The sequence below is a fragment of the Uranotaenia lowii genome, chromosome 3, assembly GCF_029784155.1.
Source record: "Uranotaenia lowii strain MFRU-FL chromosome 3, ASM2978415v1, whole genome shotgun sequence".
NCBI classification, from domain to species: Eukaryota; Metazoa; Arthropoda; class Insecta; order Diptera; family Culicidae; genus Uranotaenia; species Uranotaenia lowii.
Genome location: NC_073693.1, coordinates 147,498,964 through 147,521,012, shown reverse-complemented (window position 1 = coordinate 147,521,012; position 22,049 = coordinate 147,498,964). Strand labels below are relative to the sequence as shown.

General features: G+C 40.1%; 1 protein-coding gene across 2 annotated transcripts in view; it reads left to right on the top strand.

Moving 5' to 3' along the window:
- The window catches only part of LOC129757203 (uncharacterized), a 483,998-nt gene that overhangs the window by 176,678 nt on the left and 285,271 nt on the right, over positions 1–22,049 (top strand). The window lies entirely within an intron of this gene.

Below are 22,049 nucleotides of genomic sequence, written 5' to 3'. Positions count from 1 at the left end.
AGATGAAATACAATCGCTTTCAGACAACCAAACATGGGATCTTGTTTTACTGCCTCCAGGACGTAAGGTTGTTGGATGTAAGTGGATTTACAAAAAAAAGTACGACGAACATGGAAATCCTGTGCGATTCAAGGCTAGATTGGTTGCACAGGGATTTACCCAAAAATACGGAACAGACTACGACGAAGTATTTGCTCCTGTGGCTCGCCAAGCAACATTCCGTACAATTTTGACGAAAGCCAGCCGAGACAACATGTTGGTGCAGCATTTGGACATCAAAACTGCCTATTTGTATGCCGAGCTACAAGAAGTGGTGTACATGAGACAGCCTCCTGGATTTGAATCTGGTTCCGGAAAAGTTTGTCTATTAAAACGGAGTTTATATGGCCTCAAGCAATCAGCCCGAGTTTGGAATAGAAAAATTGATAGCGTTTTCAAGACCATGGGATTTGATCCATCGATTGCTGATCCATGTCTCTACGTACGAGAAAGACATGGGCAATTAAGCGCAATTCTACTGTATGTTGACGATATGGTTGTTTGTTGTCACTCTAAATCAGAATTTCAAGAGATATGCGAATATTTATCGAAATTGTTCAAATTTTCAAGTCTCGGTGAACTGAACCAGTTTCTGGGCATTCAAATTGAACGTGATAGTGGCCACTACACATTAAACCAATCAAGTTACATCGACAAAGTGGTGAAACGTTTTGGACTCGAAAACGCCAAGCCATCATTCATCCCTTTGGATCCAGCCTACATTAAGCAAAAGGAGGAGGAGTATCTACCTTCAAACGAATCCTATCGAAGTTTAGTTGGCAGTTTGCTCTACGTGGCTGTGAATACCAGACCGGATATATGTCTTGCCACATCATTGCTTGGAAGGAAAGTATCTCAACCTTCAAATCGTGACTGGACTGAGGCAAAACGTGTTTTAAGGTATTTAAAGGATACTAAAGATTATTGTTTGCATTTGGGATCTAAAAACGAAGGATTGGAGTGTTATGTAGATGCTGACTGGGCCGGAAATGAAAATGATCGAAAATCTAACTCTGGTTTATTGCTGAAGTTTGGTGGTGGCTTAATCAATTGGGCAACACGCAAACAAGGCTGTGTAGCATTATCATCTACTGAGGCAGAGTTTGTTTCGCTTGCAGAAGGATGTCAAGAGCTGCTGTGGACATTGAAACTACTGGTTGACCTTAAGGAGGAGCAGCACAATCCGATTGTGGTATGGGAAGATAACCAATCCTGTATTAAGATGGTAGAGTCCGACAGAATCGAGAGAAGATCCAAACATATTGATACAAAGCACGCTTTTACAAGAGATCTTCATCAGAAAGGCGTCATAGTACTTCGATATCTTCAAACTGATCAAATGCAAGCAGATTTGATGACAAAGCCTTTGGAAAGGGTGAAATTTCAACAACATCGTGAAGCCATCGGAGTCCGAAGATCCAATCAAAACCTTGAGCTTCGTTGAGGAGGAGTGTTGGAAAGAGGCAACGAAGTAGTCATCGATTTTTAACATTAGATGACAGTTATTACCAGAAATAAATTCATTCTTCAATCAGCCTTTAGAAAAGCAAGTAGTCTTTTAATTTACTGCGCTTACGACAAATTCGCCTCCGGATCTCACGGCTGGTGTCATTGTCTGCGGTCACCAGTGAGCCGAGATAGACAAAGTCTTCGACTATCTCCAGCTCGTCGCCGTCGATCGTGACCTTGTTATTACTGGACAAGCGGGTTCGGTCGGTCTCGGATCCGCAGGCCAGCATGTGTGATGTGTGATCACTATTTATTTAGTTGAAAATTATTTTTTCCACCCTTTGGTAACATCCTAGGATTTTTTGCTAAAAAATGTTAAAATTTAACTATTCCTTTGAAATTATGGAATTTTGAAGTTCATATTATGCTCTATCGATTGAGAAATTAAGATATAATAAGAAATAATGCTTTTGATAAAATAAAAAAATCATTTTGATTTTTTTAAATGACAACAGATCTCTAAATCACATTTTGTTCAATTTTACGACAAAAGTTCAATAGGTCAATTTTTTTTCAAAATTGTCTAAGTTAACAGCATTGTATTGTTGTTTTGATCCATTTGGAACATTTTTAAAACATAAGATTATGGTTAGTGATTCCAATTTGGAGACATTGGTTAGGGATCAAGTATCCTCACTCTCCCCTTATGTCTTTTTTGACATGAGAAGCCTCAAACTTTATTTGACCTATTCTTCGCTTACCCAGAGGCCGGCTTAATTTAAAATTTGATAATACGCACAAAGCTATGCTCGATTTTTAAATAGACGGCTTGAGGCTTAGTGCTCTAAAGCTTCTATTTTTCATTCTTTTCTAAAAAACTCACAGGCTAGTATAATTTCAAAACAGCATCTGTATACCCAAGGTGCATAAAAGTTATCAATGGGTACGTTATGGAACTTGAATGGTAAATAAAGTTTCATTAAAAAATTGCATGAGCATCGAATTGGTCCTAAATAAAAATTTAGGGTACCCTCTCCTCAGCCAAATGTTTACTATGAATGCTATAATTGAAGTTATAGGTATTATGCCTTTTGCTTTTCTTGGAAATAAACAGAAAGAACAAGGTTGGTTTTTGAAATTTAACACCTTTTTTATTGTCACTCTGAACAACTCTGAACCCATCGACTCAGGAAATGGCTAAGGCACTACTGTAGCAAACCAGAAAACTGGTGCGAATTGCTCTCTATAAATAAGAATCTCGAATTTGAATTCAAGAAAGATAAAACAGTCAGACCTGGAAAAATAAACTGTTTTAAAACAGTTATAAAACACAATATTTAAAGCTTGGTTCGCGTTGCTTTGTCCAATTGCTTTTGGCGAAATAATTCCCGCGTCTCCTAAATCAGTAATGTTCACAAAATTTCCAATTTTTGCTCATAGTAATACAGATCACTTTCAAGTCTCACGTTATCACTTGTCGTAGTTATTTTTATAATTGGTTCAACATTCATCTTGCGTCAGGCAGAAACGCTATATTTAAGGACTTTTTTTTTATTTAGGTCTGGAGAAATATTGCTAAAACTGTGCATGCAAAGTCGATGAAAAATGGAAAATCATAAAGATGAAACAAAATTTCACGAAGGAGAAATATACACAGCAAATTATGAATTGTAAATTTTTATTTTTGAACGATCTCCATTGCTGGAAAAACAGCAATTATGGGCCCTGTTACATAAGACGATTCACGATTCATTTTACTCGAGTGATCCATTTTGACATTATAGTAGTCGAATCGAGTCAAACTTCAGTCGAGTAGCTCGACTGAGTCGACTGCTTGAAAGTTCGTGACTCAGCTGTCACAATTAAGCGAACCAAGTTTGTTTTGGTATGGTCCTGCAGCAGAGGTGCCAGGTGTCCTGATTTATCAGGATTTTTCCTGATTTTAGAGAGACCGCAAATTCCAAAAAGATTTGTTTGATTTTCTCACCATTTCACAATGAATTTAGTTATAGTTTAGATATCTTTTGAAAAATCAGGACAAATTAGGACATTTTAGAGGGCATTTTTCATAAATAAGGACAATTCAAGCGTTTTTGAAAAATCAGGCCTCTCGAAAATCAGGACAAATCCTGAAAAATCAGGACACCTGACACCCCTGCTGATATTTGACATGAGGAAATATTTCAAATACGGTTTGAAAAATGACAGTCGCCATTCGAGCAGCTGTTTCACTCGACTACCATGATACCAAGGTGTGTGTATATATTCAGGAGGTGTTACCGAATATCGAATTCCCGATTCAGCCATTTTGGCTATGTAGGCTATGCAACTATACGGAACTCATGAAGTTTGTTTACCAACAAACCACCGAAAAGCTGAGCAAAAAATAAACAAACTCATTGAGAACTCCGCTCACTCCTCGCCTATTTACTGTGAAAGTCGGAGAACCTAGTGTATCAAAAGACCTTGCATAATACGACATTTTGCTTGACTCGTCAGTGACTAGAGTCGTGTCGAGTTGCTCGACTCGTTTTATGTAATAGGGCCCTATAATTGCTGGAAATTGCTTTATTTGATTTTCAATTTAAACTACAATTTTTCACCCTCCTGGTTGTCAGTCATATTGCATATGCAGATCAGCTGCTAGAAAAATTAGCAAGACGGAAAATCTTTGCTGGATTTCATCCAAAATTTAGATTGCTGGACGTTTCCAGCTATGTTTGTTGCTGGAAATCAAGATAAAAATTTACTGTGTGCGTTCTCTGAACTACCACAGTACCGTCCAGTTAGTCTGATTTAAAAGATTCGTAACCAATTGGCCGTTACTTACGGCCATCTTGTTCATCAGGGGGAAAGTGCCGAACTAATGAACGATCCACGTCGGGGAGAAATCTCAATATCGAACGTGTCAGATATCCTGATCTAATTTGGTGCAACGATTTTTCTTTCCACTGGAAACACGTTCTGACCATCACGTATTTGTGAAATTCCGAAGCTGCTGAACCTCACGATTGGCACCATCATGCATAGAGGTCATTTATGGGCAGCGATGTTACAACAAACCTGCCGCCCACATTCAGAAATAGACTGTACGGACATGTTTATTTTTACTTTATATAATTCTGCTCGGGGAACAAGAATGGAAGAACATTTTATTTTTAAATAACCTGAAGTTTTTTTCCTGCTGCATTTTCCAGACATAATTCAATTTGAACATTTGTTTTTATCTGGAAAACTGATTGAAACAACTGAATTTTACTTGAGTCAATATTTCGATTTCTTTTTTCTTATTGATTCATCGCTGTAATAATTCAGCAAATTTAATTTGTGGATCCTGGCTCCAACTAGCCACACCATAACACGACTCGGTTCTACCCATCACATATGGGAATGAGGCCACTGTCATACGTGGGTTGGTCTGGCCCTGTCTCGGAGTCACGCCATCAACTAGAGGTTTTATGCTTCCCGGTTGTCCCTTGGGGGAGGGTCGAGCTCTTTGCCAAAGCTCCATTCCAGCTCGTACAAACTAGAGACGATATCCTGCATGAATTGCTAGACAAGAATTAATAGCAAATCTGCTCCCCGATGGAGCTTTTATTTTTTCTCTTCTGCTTTAAGGTCGATTGGATGATTGGTCTCCTAGTGTACAGTCGTATGACGAGCCATTTCACGTGTCTAGTTCGTTTACTTTCGAATTTCTGTCTGTTGTATAACAATTCCCGAATGTGATTGCGAATACTCCTTTTTTTGTTTTTAAACTGTTCGAAATTTTTAAATTCAGTTAATTTTCATTGATAGGGGAGATCAGGGCAAAACGAGCACCAGAAACATATTAAGACTTTTCTATTCCACAAAAGTACGAAAATTCTCAAATAAATTTTCATGCGGAACAGTTTTGTAGTTCCTCTTATATTGATATTTCAACAAAAACGAAATCTCCTTATCATCTTTACTGAAATATTATAAAAAAAACAATGAAGGTTTTCAAGTGACGAAAATATTACATTTTTGAACACCGGTAATAAGCTCTCATGATCATTAAATCATTTTAAAAACGAACACACACATATAGGATCTCAGTGAAACTTCATGTTTCTTGGAAGATATCTGAATTCTACTTAAGACTAAAGCGTACATCTTTCAAGGATATAATGGCAAGCATCTTACTAATGCTAACGCCACCAGCCCATAGGAAGAGTACTATGTATGCCGTGACCGAGACTCGATCTCATGACCTCTGGCTTTGAAGACTTGAACGCTGTCCTCTCGGCTACGGTCGGCGGGCATTTTCTCGATGAATTCAACTGAATTATAGAGCCACAGCTTGACAAGTTTACATCTGACGATTTAGCCTATTGTCAGAGAGTTAATCAAAAGACTCGAGTTCGATTCTTACTCAAGGTGATTTTTTGTTTTTCATTTACCATTCATGATCGATTGTTTTGATTGTTGCATTAGACGGGTAGTAGCACAATCCGCTAAAAAAAGTACCAGAAATATAATGTATGAGTGTGTGTGAATTGTTTGAACTCTACAAACAGACATACACTTTTCTGTTACTGCTTTGTTTAATGGATCTACGACTCACCGTTTAATGCATGAATGGTAAATGGAAAAAAAATCACCTCGCCCAGGAATGGAACTCGAGTCTTTTGATTAACTCTCCGACATATAACCCACCCATAGGCCAAATCGGCAGATAAAACAAGTCAAGCTGAAGCTCTTTAGTTCAGTTGACTTCATCCGATTGAATTCGCTGCTAGATGCTTCAGCAGAAAACGCTCATCGTGCCCCGATTAATGATGCTCATACTGTCCCAGGGGGGGGAGGGGGGTTTGTGTTCTCATTATGTCCCTACAGTGACTGATTTTCAGCTTTTGGCCAAAAAATTTAAAATGCATTATTATACGTATATTGCAACTTTTATAAGTTTTAACCCATTACGAAATAAACTTTTTTAGTGTCCGAACACGAAACAATGAAGTTACTCACAAATTATAGCTGTTTTTTAGGGTTTAAAAAGCGTCCTTTTTATGGCCATTATGTCCTTATCTCCCCTACCTCCACAAAATCTTTTGGAATGAACTTTTCCAAAAGATTTTACTGAATAATAGTGAAAGTACACATCCATGACTGAAACAGTGTCTACACAATTCCAAGGTGTCGTCATTAATCAGAACGAATAAATCTGTATAATCAAATTACTAACCTTCAATTGAACTCTAGATTTCCAAACTTTGGTATATATCGGAGGACTCAAACCTATTTAGAACTTGATTTATAAAACGAGCACATAAACAAACTCTCGGATTCCAAGGCACCACATAATTGGAAGAATCTCCTTATTTGTATGACGATTTCTGACGTAGTTCTAATGCGCATCTCACTCTTCTTTCAGCCACTTGTTTTCAAATAATAGGGGAACTAGGTAGGGGAGAGTAGGGTTTTATAAGCCACTTTCTTTATTTTAAAAGATAAAATGAAAAAAAAATAAACGGAATGGTTTTTTATATTTTTAAGGTATCCTTAAGGTTTTTCTTTTATTTTTCAAATACATTAATTTCCCATGTTCTGACTGTTTGAAAAAAAGCATTTTTTTTCGGATTTTTAAAAACTTTGAGGAAACGTGGGCCAACTAATCCAAATTGACTAACGTGCAAAGTTTATGACTTGAGCCAAAACTGAAATTTTATAATTCATTTCGTTATTTTAATCTAATTTCAGATGAGGAAATAAAAAACGGAGCTGTCGAGTAGTTCCTAATTCCTGGCTCGCGAACGTTTTGGCAAAATTCCTTATACGAGATTTATATTCATCTCTATCGCATTGAAAAAATGGACAAAGTATTTTTCACAACTCTTTATTTTGCAGAAGAAAATTTTTCAGATAAAAAAACGAATCTTAAGTTCTGAATGTGTATAAAAACACCAAAATATAGGTGGCTCAAGATACCCCACAAAATGTGGCACACGATTCCCCCAAAGCAATGATTTGCAAATTGGTTGCGTTTGTGTGACTTATTGATGTTTCATAAAAAATTGTTTTTCCACATGAAAGAACATGACAAAAATAAGATCATAAGCTGTAGCAGTCGCACCATTGAAACTTCGATATAATTCTCCGAACCAACAATGCTATGTTGGTTCAGCCTAGAGGGTATGCAAACAGGTCAACACTGTTTCGATCCCTTGTCTTAATCGAGTAATCGACGACCTAAATGTCTGGCTCTCTCACTTTAAGATCGTGTCCAGACAATTATTCGGAAGGGTTGGGATGAGACATACAGGCCCAGAAGACGATCGGAAAACGAGCGACTTATTTGAATAACAATTTCACGAAAATTTTCTAAAGACCATTCGGGAAATGACGTACTTCCGTCCGAGGTCATTTGCCCTAATATGAGGCTGCACACCATAGATCTCTTCAATCTGGATCGTGATCGCGTGTGGAAGTAGTTTGCTCGCGCCGTTTTTATTTGAATTAGTAGTAGAGGTAAAAGTGATGTGGGATCAAATATTTCGGAGACTAAATTCTTTTCCTTTAAGCAGGATCAATATTAACTGCTACTATAGGGCTTAGTGCGTGAATGCGTGTGTTAGGTAACTACATTGCAAGGTAAAGTCGTGCATAATAAAAACCCGTGCTCGTGCTGTGCTAATAATTATTGCCTAATTAGGCACACGATTTCGTTAACAGCAGCTTGCACGAGAATCCACCGCCCAGCCAGCAACAAACGCGATCCGGAATTGAAACTCCGGTTGATTGAAGGGACATCTTTACCCTGAAGCCAACCCGAGAGCCCTCTAATCCAACCACGTTGGTCAAGGAATTTCCTCTGCATCCGAAAATCATCCATAGTCGTGATCATCTGCAGCCTTCCAAGCACCGACTTATTGTGATAAGCGTCCTGATCACACTGAGCTACGAGACGGTCAACGACCCAACTACTGTTAGCAGAAGCCGGCTGTTGCCCCAGCAACAGCAGTATAACTCGTTGGAGCAGCACTTTGCCCGTGGTCGAAAGCAACACACGGCCGCTGCCGTAAGTACATCAACAGCAAAAACAATGCATCGTTCGGTGAGTCCAAATGTATGATTCCCTTTTGTTCCATTAGCAGCATTCATGTTCGTCCACGAAAGACGAATCACATCAAATAACCAATATATTGTTTCACGGACTGCTTATCCGTTGGACGCGTCCAAGATTTTTATAAAGTGGATGGCATAAAAGTATGCATACTAAAATTTGAACATTATTTATGAACGCCCCACATAAAATCAGCAAAGCATAACACTCGAGTGTGGTAAGCGTTACGCTTGCCAAATGAATCTTCGGCCCCTTCCTTAGCACAGCACGGTTCCAGCTACTGAAATCTGAAAGAGAGTTAGAGAGAGAGAATTAGTTGCACGCACTGGTAGGAGAATGAAATAGATAGGAAACGAGAAACATAGAATAAACACAAATGTACATATCATATAGCTAATAATCGTTTGCCCACTGAATTCAATTAAACGAACATGAAGTAAATTGAAACGATCGTACTTACCTGAAATACACTTTTGAATTCACTATGTTACTACACTTAATCATTGTATTTCAATTCTAATTTGAATATATTATGGGCTTAATTCTCCTACCTGAAAGTTTTTAGTGGATGAAACACTGATATCACATCACTACGCGTAACGTCGTCCATGTGTTCCGAGCCATGTGCTCTGATTTTGAATTTGCTCTTCCACTACCGTTCGCTTTCTAGTGCGATGTTTTCTTTGGTCCTATGATTTTAACTTTAGGTATGGGTGATCTCTTACCGGATGTTTTTAGGGAGTTCTAGGGTTTTTGAAATTCATTTTGAGTGAGGCCGAGTTTCACTCGAGTTTTTCGTTCCTCTTTGCAAGCCTGCCTGAATCGATCCTCATAATCTTTCCGGACTATCTTCTTGACTCGCCCTGAAGAGAGTCCCAGCCGGGCAATTTAGACGTGGTGTGCAATCTTCGGTAACGAAGTGGCGCATAAGTTGCATACTTGCAAGGGATCGATACAGTGCTGGCCACATTTTGGCGCCCAACGAAAAGGTTTTTAAGCTTATTGGAAATTTCTTTTCGGAATTTTAGGCAATCTCAAGACCCAATTGTAGGTTCAAGCTACGTTTTTTCTTCTGTGGGTATTCTTGTGGAGAATTTCTTTCATTTATAGAGTAAATTGGACTTATTTTTGTATTTTAAGTATATTTGGTACAGCATTAAATAATTGATTAATTAGTTCTTCTGGATTAAAATTATTCTGTTCACTATTCTGCGTATGAGCTCAGCTCATACAGTTCTGCGTATGGTTTTACTGTACTGTTCTGCGTACGGCTGTTGGTTTCAAACCACACCGTACAGATTACGTTTCTCAAGACTGCTTGAAAACTAATTTAAAGACTTCAGTATAATCGTAGTATTAGTGTAATTTTCTATTCATAATTTGTGTCGCTATAGTTTGTTCTTTACATTAAATATTTTACCAAATTTATTTTTCTTTTACTATAACTTGATTTTTTTATAATTTTATTTACTATTTTATTTATATTCTTTAGATTTTTATTATTTATTTATTAGTATATTTTTATACTATTTTTTTTCTGAATTGTTCAATAAATTTGCCACAGAATTTGATTTTTTTTTAACACCAATCGGTCAAAATGCCTTCTAATTTTCCGCGAGTGGATCATCTGACTAGTGAAGAAGTTGACTACGAGTTGATGATTCGTGGGAAAAAGGATGAAATAAAGCAGAGTATGGAAGAAAAATGTCGACTTTTAGGGAAACTGTTCTTTCAAGACGTAAAAGAGGGCAACAAATATACATCGCCTTACACGATAGATCAAGAATTTGATCGTATTGCAGGAATAGTTAACGATCTTCGTAAAAAGTTGGAAGGTGGCCCTGACGAGAAATCAGTTTCTCGTCTGAAACACTATTGGCATAGGACCTCAAACTGTACAGCATCTGAGGAAGCTTCTAAGGAGATGAAGAGGGAACTTTGCAAGGATATCAAGGACATTCTCAGCAAGTTTTCCTCTACCGGACCTTCGAAAAAGAATTCAGTTAGACCAGAGGTAGACACAAGTCAACAGAAGAGTTCAGAGACACAGCACACAAATATTTCTCCATGCATATCGAGTAACGAAAGAGTTGGGAGAGACCCTTTTCAAGCAGGTCAACCGTCTGTATCGTGGGCAGGAAGTCCTCCTAACGGGTCAAATCGCATCAGCAGAACGACAACCGGTTACATTCAGCAACCGTTGTACAGCCAAATGCCATCGCAAATGGTTTGCACATCACCTGTGATGCCTTATCCGATGGTGTGTCCGATGGTTCCATCAATTCCAGGAAACGGGTGGCCAACGCAGCACACTGGGACGATCAAAAAGGAGTTTGGTTCGAGACAAGAGGAAACTGGCAAGGAAAATGACTTCACACTGATGATGGAGAGGATTAAAGAGCTAGAAGCAGAGTTGGCCAACTACAGGCGACCGTATCAGAATCAGCCGGAGGAAAATCCGGGAGTAACGTTCAGGAGAAGAGAGGCGGGTGAACAACGGGTCAACGAAGATATCCTAAACCCATCGAGAAGAAAGGGTGAGAATTCGGAGCGTACACACCAACGGAAACGTGACCCACAATCGAAGATGGAACGGAAATTGGGCCAGCAGAAAAACGTCTATTCTGACGAAGAGTTCGACTTTTCAAACTACGACAACAGATCTACTTTCAGGCGTTTAGGGGCAGCTGAAGGAGATCGACGCAAAACGAAATCGCGATATCGGGAGGAGAGCGGAAACGAATCAGAAGCAGATTACTACGCGCAAGAACGAACAAGGTATCTTCAGCGAACAGAGCACCGTCATTCCAGACATAGGCCGGATTTAGATAGAGACTGTCGAAACAATTCACAAGCAGCGTGGAAAGGGCATCGTGGAACCCGAAGTCGTCTCAGTGAAGCATCGAGCTACGTTTCATCGTCGGACGAGGAGATCTACCCTAGACGGAGGGAAAGCAGACCAGGTTTTAGTCGGAGAATTCACGACTCAGAGATCCAAAACGCGGACCGAAGAATGGAGAAGTGGCATCTTACGTTTGACGGCGATTCTCGACACAGGTCACTCGAGGATTTCTTACACAAAGTAAGAATGCTTGCCCGCATGGATCGAATTCCTGAAGATGTACTGCTGCTACGCATACACACTATTTTGAGGCGTGAGGCGTACGACTGGTACTTATGCTACTCAGATGAGCTCAAAAGTTGGGGTGATTTCGAGGAACGGATCCGATACATGTATGGCAATCCCTGCAAGGACCAAGGAACTAAACAGCGTATTCAGGAAAGGAAGCAGCAACGTAATGAAACGTTTTTGGCGTTTATGATGGAGTTGGAAAGGTTAAATAAAATGCTGTCCAACCCTTATGATCAACAGAATTTTTTCGAAATCGTTTGGAACAACATGAGACCACATTATCGTTCTAGGTTGGCGTTGAGAACAGTCACTGATCTTCGCAAGCTATCATTTTACGCACATCGCATCGATGCTAACGATCCTGCGTTCCGTGGTTTTGGGAGTCAAAAACGGGAAGGAGGTTCGAATCTTCACAACTTGGAAACTGCGGACAAATCGGACACGGTTGACTCAGAGTATTCGGGGTACGAGATGAACGCCATCGGTAAACAGTTTGACCGGAATAGAAGCCATCAAGAGAAACCAGGAGTAAAACAAGAGACGATGGAAAAATCAAGGATGACCGAGAAACCTGTTTCACTCTGTTGGAACTGCAGAAAGCAAGGGCACACGTGGCGTCAATGTAAAGAGGAAAAAAGAATATTCTGCTACATTTGTGGAAACCCCGGGAAGACGTCCACGTTCTGCGACAGTCATCCTAAAAGCTCGAAGGCTCATATGGGAAACTAGAAGTGGAATGCAGCGCAGGGAACGACAGCATTCCAACCACTAATCTAGTTCCCGAAGACCCTTTTGAAGATCCTTTTGCTAAAATATGTGAAGTCAATGTTCACACAGAAACATGTCCTTACATATCCGTAAGAATCTTCAGCACTAAATACGACGCACTATTAGACTCAGGCGCAAGCGTGAGTGTCACCAGTTTAACGGATATTGCCACGAAAAATGGACTTAAGTTACACCCAAGTCCTTTGAAAATAGTCACTGCTGATAAAACAGTCCACGAGTGCCTTGGCTATATCCAACTACCAATCGAGTTTCGAGGGATTACAAAAGTTATTCCGACACTTGTTGTGCCTCAAGTTTGCCGGAAGTTTATCTTAGGATATAATTTCTGGAAATCTTTTGGTATCGAGCCTATGATGGTTGGAGAAAACGGGTACGAACAAATAACAACAGTAGGTTCTAAAAACGCGACAGAGGTGGATATTGGCATGGTACAGTACTCTTTACTGCCTATTGAAACGCTTCCTGTTATCAAACAGGTTGAGCAGGATGAGACACTGGATATTCCAGCGCTGGAATTACCAGAACCGTCAACCAGTTCACCGGAAACGATTGAAACTGAGCACGTGTTGGACGCAGAAGAGAGGGGGATGTTAGTCGAAGCCATACGACAGTTTCCTGTTACAACAGAAAATCGTTTGGGAAGAACAACGATCTTAGAACACGAAATTGTTCTGAAAGAGGATGCGAAACCTCACCGTCAACCATTTTATAGGTGCTCACCTGCTATCCAAGCTGAGATGGAGTTGGAATTAGAACGCTACAAGAAAATAGACGCCATAGAGGAGTGTTCAGGGGAATGGGCTAGCTCATTGGTTCCAGTTAGGAAGTCTAACGGAAAACTGAGGATTTGCTTAGACTCTCGTAAGATCAACGCCCTGACGAAGAAAGATGCCTATCCGATGAGAGCGATGGGGGACATTTTTCATAAATTAGGGAAAGCTAAGTATTTTTCAGTAGTAGATCTTAAAGATGCTTACTTCCAAATCCCTCTGAAGGAAGAATGTCGAGATTACACGGCTTTCAGAACCCCAACCGGCCTTTGGAGGTTCAAAGTCTGTCCATTCGGATTAACCAATGCTCCGTTTAGCATGTGTAAACTGATGTCGATCGTTATTGGATTTGATTTAGAGCCAAACGTTTTCGTTTACTTGGACGATATAGTCATAGCGACTAACTCGTTCAGTGAACACGTTAGACTGCTCAAACTAGTAGCAGAACGGCTTCAGAAAGGAAATTTGACTATATCGTTGGATAAGAGTCGATTTTGTCGGAAGCAAGTAACCTATCTGGGGTATCTATTGACCGAGGAAGGAATCTCAATAGACAATTCGAGGATAGCTCCAATCCTAGACTACGCGAGACCACGTTGCGTAAAAGATATCCGCCGTTTGCTCGGACTTGCGGGATTTTACCAACGTTTCATCAAAAATTATAGTCGGATAGTTACACCAATTTCAGATCTACTCAAAAAGAGCAAAACTAAGTTCGTTTGGACCGAAAAAGCAGAGGAAGCATTTGGGGAATTGAAGTCAGCTTTGATTTCGGCTCCAATTCTAGGAAATCCTGATTTCCAGTTGCCGTTTTCCATAGAGTCAGACGCCTCCGATAACGCAGTAGGGGCTGCTTTAATCCAGCATGTAGAAGACCAACCTCGAATCATCGCATACTATAGCAAGAAACTGAGTAGCACACAAAGGAAGTACGCCGCCGTGGAAAAAGAGTGCCTCGGAGTGTTGCTAGCGATCGAGCATTTCCGCCACTATGTGGAAGGGACACGCTTCAAAGTCGTGACCGATGCCAAAAGCCTTTTGTGGCTATTTACAATGGGGGTTGAGACGGGAAATTCGAAGCTTTTAAGGTGGGCTCTTAAAATACAGTCGTATGACATAGAACTAGAATATCGAAAGGGAAAGAGCAACGTACTGGCAGATTGCCTATCCCGTTCAGTTGAGACCGTTTTGACAATTTCCGTCGATGATGAGCATCGAGAACTGATGGATAAGATTCAGAAAAATCCTGCCGACTTTCCGGATTTCCTTGTTGTTGATGGACAGGTTCTAAAGTACGTGAAGGTAGACGGCAAGATAGAAGACCCGAGGTTTCAGTGGAAACGATACCCTCCAAAGGTAGATCGGATAGCCATTGTAGAAGCCATTCACAACCAAGCTCATTTAGGATCTGAGAAGACGCTAGCTGCAATAAGAGAACGCTACTTTTGGCCATTAATGAGAAGTGAAGTCAAAAAGTACTGCCAGACTTGTCTCCTATGTCAAACTAGCAAAGCCACGAACCAGAACACAACAGCACCTATGACAGGCCAGAAGAAAATTGCTGAGTATCCATGGCAATTTCTCACCATGGATTACGTGGGCCCTCTGCCAGCCTCGGGAAAGCAAAGAAGTACCTGCCTATTAGTGGTTACAGATTTGTTCTCGAAGTTCGTCCTCATACAACCTTTCCGACAAGCTACTGCTGATTCCCTAGTAAACTTCGTTGAAAATTCTATTTTCCTGCTGTTTGGGGTACCTGAGGTCATCTTGTCCGATAATGGAAGTCAATTCGTTTCTAATCCTTTTTCGAATCTTCTCAAGAAGTATGGGGTAACTCACTGGAGAACTCCTTACTACCACCCTCAAATAAACGATTCGGAAAGAGTTAACCGAGTTCTAACCACTGCAATCAGAGCTTCTATCAAAAACGACCATAGGGAATGGACCAACAATCTTCAGGTGATAGCAAACGCGATTCGCAACTCTGTACACGAAGCCACACGATACACGCCATATTTCCTCCTATTCGGCAGAAACCAAATTTCGAACGGTTTAGAGTATCGCCATCTACGAGATTCTCCGGGAAACAGTAACGGGCAGCTAAACCAACCGGAACAGGAACAACTGTACGAAGAGGTACGAAAGAATCTGAAGACAGCCTACGAAAAACACGCTTCTTATTATAACCTGCGATCTAACTCGAACTGTGCTACCTACTCGGTTGGAGAAAAGGTCCTAAAAAGAAACACGGAGCAGTCAGATAAGGGGAAGGGATTCTGCGGAAAACTTGCTCCTAAATATATTGAGGCAATAGTGAAGAGGGTGGTGGGAACAAATTGTTATGATCTCGAAAGTCTCGATGGAAAAAGGTTAGGCATTTTTAACTGTAAGTTCCTTAAGAAACTTACAAGCCCATCATAAAACTCAAGGGTAACATTTTTACAGCTATGAAAACCTATAATACTAGGAAAGACAATGCACCACAATTAACAAAGTCTGGTTGCAAAAAAATATTAGAACCGCCCTAGTTTGATCAAGCAAGTTCAGACTGCATCCTACCACAAAACCTTTGACTACTGGAGGAAGATTAACTAGTGTGCTGGGAGATAATTAATAAAAATTTACCACAAAATTGCTTGGGTTTTAAATAATTTGTTCTTTGTTGAAGCAAAAAGCGTTCCCCTCGACCGGAAGTAAGAGCGAGTTCTAAGGTTTAACCTGAGAATGATGACCTAACCACCATAAAACTCGGAGCCATACGGCGTTGAAGAGGAGTACTGTATAAGGAAACATAGCGTGAGTTTAGCTGTGGGGTGAGCTAGACGCTGATCGCGAAGTCTCAGAAGTTCTCGGAAGAGAACAATGTTGAGCAACCCGAGTTAATCGAGCTCACTTCAACAAAGTTCAAAGCGTATTTAAAAATCCAGGAATTTACTAAATTCAAGAAACTAGGGAAAACAAAACGACCTAACATCGAAACGCGACAACTTCAAGCTGATTGATAGGAAACGAGAAGAGCTCCTATGCTTGCATACGCAAAATTTTCCCTAATCTTAATTTTCATAAGCTCTTCCCGTTATTTTTCTCATATTTTTTTTTGTAAATAATGTTAGTTTTTATAGTTCACAATAGTTACTTATATCTAGATTAGTACTTAGCCTATTTTTTATATTTTTTATCACAATTTATATATACAATTCATTTCTTCCCTTATTCTAACTTAGCCTAATTTACAAATTTCTTAACCTATACCATCGAGTGCCTTATTGAATCTAATATTAACGTTTTTAGAATTTTAGGGCTATATTTTAAACAAGCAAACACTTGGTTTTGGTTGAAATATTGGAGTATTTTTTTTGGTTAACGGCTGGAGTAATTAATTAAGGGTGATTGTGCACCCGCGCATGAGAAACTTCGCTCTCGTTTTGCGCAAACGCTTATTTGCGTTTCTTTTGCTGCGAATCCGTTTTCTCCGTATAGTGGCCTAGCTGAAGAGCGACATTCGTTCGGAATTGCGCGGATTTGGTAACGCTTCCTTTTGCCGGAAATTCTTCGGTGGTAGAGGATTTGGCAGGGGAACTTGAGCCCGAAAACGAGATTCCGATCGGTGGCACTCTTTGGTGAAACACCGAATTCACATCCCAACGGGTTCAGCAGTGGCGAACGAGGCAAGCGGGCATCCACTCTCGACACGGGGACCTCACTTGGGAGCGCACGCTGTCGTGGGTGGAAAACTGTCGGCCGAGTTCCTTCTGCTACGAATCTGGTTGGACAGCTCATATTCCCAGTGATTTTGTTCCGAGGTTTGGATGTCAGTTCCTTTTTTCATCTGCCTGCACCTAAAAGAAAGAATTAAAACAAATATTAGAATTATACTTACCTGAGAGCTCCTTCCATCCAGCGAATTTTCTTCAAAACATTCGATTTTCAATTCCTTTGGTCCGTCGTAGTTCCTAAAAAAATAAACAAAACATTAGTAATTTACATTTAAACTAACCAATTTAACTTCGCGCTTCGTTTGAGATCCTTTTTGTAAAATTTTAAGGCCATTTTGCTGATGATTTACCTGAAAACCTAAAAAATTTTTGCCGAGAAAAGCACTTTGCACCGATTATGCTGTTTTGATTTTGTTTTGACATTTCTTTCCCACTGGCGGCCTGCTTTGGTTCATTCAGGTAGTAAGCGTTATGCATAACGCTTGGAAGATTAAGGTGGTGCGGTATACTGATTGCATTTATTAATCAAAAGTTTTGCTTTTGGAGTTGAAAATGTGATGACATGAAGTAATAATGATTGCTTGGTAGCAATGTAGATATGTTAACCGAATAAATTTCGGTGTCGTATGATCTATTGCGGATATTTGGTGGTATTATGAAAACTGTTTGGGCAAAACCTTGCTATCCAAAAACATTTGGAGTTGAAGAAAATTTGCTGTTATAGAGTGAAAGAATGTAAGGGAGATATGCGTTTTATTTGAGGAGAGTTTTCCAGAAAAAGTTGGAGTTGCTCTTACAAATTTAACTGATTGAGTTTTATTGTACCAAAATTGGTTCCAACAAATGATTGGACGTTTTGTGAAGAAAACTATCGTTGATTCTGAATGGAATAACTATTTTATGGTCTGAAAATTATCCAATCTTATTGGAATTCGTTCAGGACCGGATGATTTACGAGAAGTATTTGTTGAGTGCAATTGTGAATGCACTGAAGGGGTAAAAGGTGAGAAAGAATGTCAATTCAAGAGCATTGCATTAGTTTTATTTTGTAAATAGTGAAAATAACAATACATATTAATTTGAATGAATATCTTCTAGTTCGCTGTACATAATTTCTTTGATTTACCTTAAGTTTCAATGTAGTTTCCCTTTACGAAAATTTGGTTTAACTTCTTGAACCAAATTTTCGTAAAAATAAGTCCGGTGTTATGTAGCAGTCGCACCATTGAAACTTCGATATAATTCTCCGAACCAACAATGCTATGTTGGTTCAGCCTAGAGGGTATGCAAACAGGTCAACACTGTTTCGATCCCTTGTCTTAATCGAGTAATCGACGACCTAAATGTCTGGCTCTCTCACTTTAAGATCGTGTCCAGACAATTATTCGGAAGGGTTGGGATGAGACATACAGGCCCAGAAGACGATCGGAAAACGAGCGACTTATTTGAATAACAATTTCACGAAAATTTTCTAAAGACCATTCGGGAAATGACGTACTTCCGTCCGAGGTCATTTGCCCTAATATGAGGCTGCACACCATCGATCACTTCAATCTGGATCGTGATCGCGTGTGGAAGTAGTTTGCTCGCGCCGTTTTTATTTGAATTAGTAGTAGAGGTAAAAGTGATGTGGGATCAAATATTTCGGAGACTAAATTCTTTTCCTTTAAGCAGGATCAATATTAACTGCTACTATAGGGCTTAGTGCGTGAATGCGTGTGTTAGGTAACTACATTGCAAGGTAAAGTCGTGCATAATAAAAACCCGTGCTCGTGCTGTGCTAATAATTATTGCCTAATTAGGCACACGATTTCGTTAACAGCAGCTTGCACGAGAATCCACCGCCCAGCCAGCAACAAACGCGATCCGGAATTGAAACTCCGGTTGATTGAAGGGACATCTTTACCCTGAAGCCAACCCGAGAGCCCTCTAATCCAACCACGTTGGTCAAGGAATTTCCTCTGCATCCGAAAATCATCCATAGTCGTGATCATCTGCAGCCTTCCAAGCACCGACTTATTGTGATAAGCGTCCTGATCACACTGAGCTACGAGACGGTCAACGACCCAACTACTGTTAGCAGAAGCCGGCTGTTGCCCCAGCAACAGCAGTATAACTCGTTGGAGCAGCACTTTGCCCGTGGTCGAAAGCAACACACGGCCGCTGCCGTAAGTACATCAACAGCAAAAACAATGCATCGTTCGGTGAGTCCAAATGTATGATTCCCTTTTGTTCCATTAGCAGCATTCATGTTCGTCCACGAAAGACGAATCACATCAAATAACCAATATATTGTTTCACGGACTGCTTATCCGTTGGACGCGTCCAAGATTTTTATAAAGTGGATGGCATAAAAGTATGCATACTAAAATTTGAACATTATTTATGAACGCCCCACATAAAATCAGCAAAGCATAACACTCGAGTGTGGTAAGCGTTACGCTTGCCAAATGAATCTTCGGCCCCTTCCTTAGCACAGCACGGTTCCAGCTACTGAAATCTGAAAGAGAGTTAGAGAGAGAGAATTAGTTGCACGCACTGGTAGGAGAATGAAATAGATAGGAAACGAGAAACATAGAATAAACACAAATGTACATATCATATAGCTAATAATCGTTTGCCCACTGAATTCAATTAAACGAACATGAAGTAAATTGAAACGATCGTACTTACCTGAAATACACTTTTGAATTCACTATGTTACTACACTTAATCATTGTATTTCAATTCTAATTTGAATATATTATGGGCTTAATTCTCCTACCTGAAAGTTTTTAGTGGATGAAACACTGATATCACATCACTACGCGTAACGTCGTCCATGTGTTCCGAGCCATGTGCTCTGATTTTGAATTTGCTCTTCCACTACCGTTCGCTTTCTAGTGCGATGTTTTCTTTGGTCCTATGATTTTAACTTTAGGTATGGGTGATCTCTTACCGGATGTTTTTAGGGAGTTCTAGGGTTTTTGAAATTCATTTTGAGTGAGGCCGAGTTTCACTCGAGTTTTTCGTTCCTCTTTGCAAGCCTGCCTGAATCGATCCTCATAATCTTTCCGGACTATCTTCTTGACTCGCCCTGAAGAGAGTCCCAGCCGGGCAATTTAGACGTGGTGTGCAATCTTCGGTAACGAAGTGGCGCATAAGTTGCATACTTGCAAGGGATCGATACAGTGCTGGCCACAAAGCATATTTTTGTTATGTACTTTAGGTCTCCCACAGATGCAAATTTGCGAGTGCTTGTTTAATTATGTAAGTACATTTTTCAAGGCTAGTCATAGGCTAGCATATGATACGTCAAGGGTGATACGGTCAAAATTTGGTCAAGGGAAAACGCGAGTAAATCGGTGAAATCGTTGATTTAAAAAATCAAATTAAATTTCTTTTTCAAGTTTAATTAGTATAAAATTCAGGAATAATAATCAGTTAGGCTTCCGCTTTTCCAAATCCGCATTGCCGGGCCTTACGCTTAACCTCTGCCATCAGATTTTGTACAGCCACCTTGTCCACCTTCTTCGCCGCAGAAAGCCAGTTTGCCTTGAACTGCTGCTCGTCCTTAGCAGATTATTTGGTCTTCTTTAGGTTCCGCTTGACAATGGTCTAGTATTTCTGAATTGGGCGGAGCTCTGGCGTGCTGGGAGGGTTCTTGTCCTTGGGAACCACCTGCACGTTGTTGGCGGCGTACCACTCCATGGTCTTTTTACCGAAATGGCAAGATGCCAAATCCGGCCAAAACAGTACGGAACAACCGTGTTTCTTCAGGAAAGGCAGCAGACGTTTATTCAAACACTTTTTCACGTAAATTTCTTGGTTGACAGTCCCGGAAGCTATGAAAATGCTGCTTTTCAAGCCACAGGTACAGATGGCTTGCCAAACCAGATATTTCTTCGCGAACTTTGGCAGTTTCATGTGCTTGAAAATATCTGCTTACTTTCCCCTTCCTTTTGCCGCATAAAACTGCTGTCCCGGAAGCTGCTTGTAGTCGGCTTTGACGTAGGTTTCGTCGTCCATTACCACGCAGTCAAACTTCGTCAGCATCGTCGTGTACAGCCTCCGGGATCGCGCTTTGGCCATCGTATTTTGTTTATCATCGCGATTTGGAGTCACTATGTTCTTGTAAGTCGATAGTCCGGCTCGTTTTCTGGCTCGATGCACGGTTGTAGACGATACATCCAGCTTATTTGCGGCATCCCGGAGAGATAGGTTAGGGTTTCGCTTGAAACCACCGGCTACTCTCTTTGTCGTCTCAGCGGCTTCCAGTTTTCGATTTCCTCCCGATCCATACTTAATGGCTGTCGACAAACGTTCCCCAAAAACTTTAATTACATTTGTAACGGTTGATTTGACAACTTTTAGCGATTTTTCCAGCTTGGCGTGCGAGTAGCTCGGATTTTCGAGCAAAATTTTGATACGCTGCTCTTCTTCCTTGGACGGCATTTTGACAACTAAAGAGTGAATTCCTAAATCGAAATAGGAGCAATATTCTACACACACACACACCTTCGAAATGAGGGGTGTTCAGGTTTTTAAAGTGCAAAATTGAAAGGTTAATGTGATATATAAATGTTGTTGATATTGACCAAATTTTAACCGTATCACCTTTTACGTACAGGCTTATATATTATATTCTAAACAACTTTTTCAGATTGTACAAAAGTGTGTATATCTCAGAAACAACTGAAATATACAGACCAAAATGTTCAATGGGTACTGAGTTCCTAACGAGTTATTGCATCACTACTTTTCATGCAATACTTCGCGAGGCACCAGCAATGTCACTTGAGTTTAATTTTTTTTCAAAGCCAAAAGATAAACCCCTGTTAAACAGCTAACAAATTTTTTGCCAAATTACTTGAAATTCCTGCGAACAAAACCGAAGCCTTTACGACCCCATGGTATGAGCAATTCAAAAATGATCCAAAATTGACGCAGTCTAATGCCTCATACGGCTCATATTACAAATTTTAAGGTGCTCAAACTATTACAGCTTTTTATCGAGAAACTATTCAGTAGTGGAAACAGTCTATCTAGAAAAAAAAACTGCATTGAAACTTTTCCTAGGATTAAGA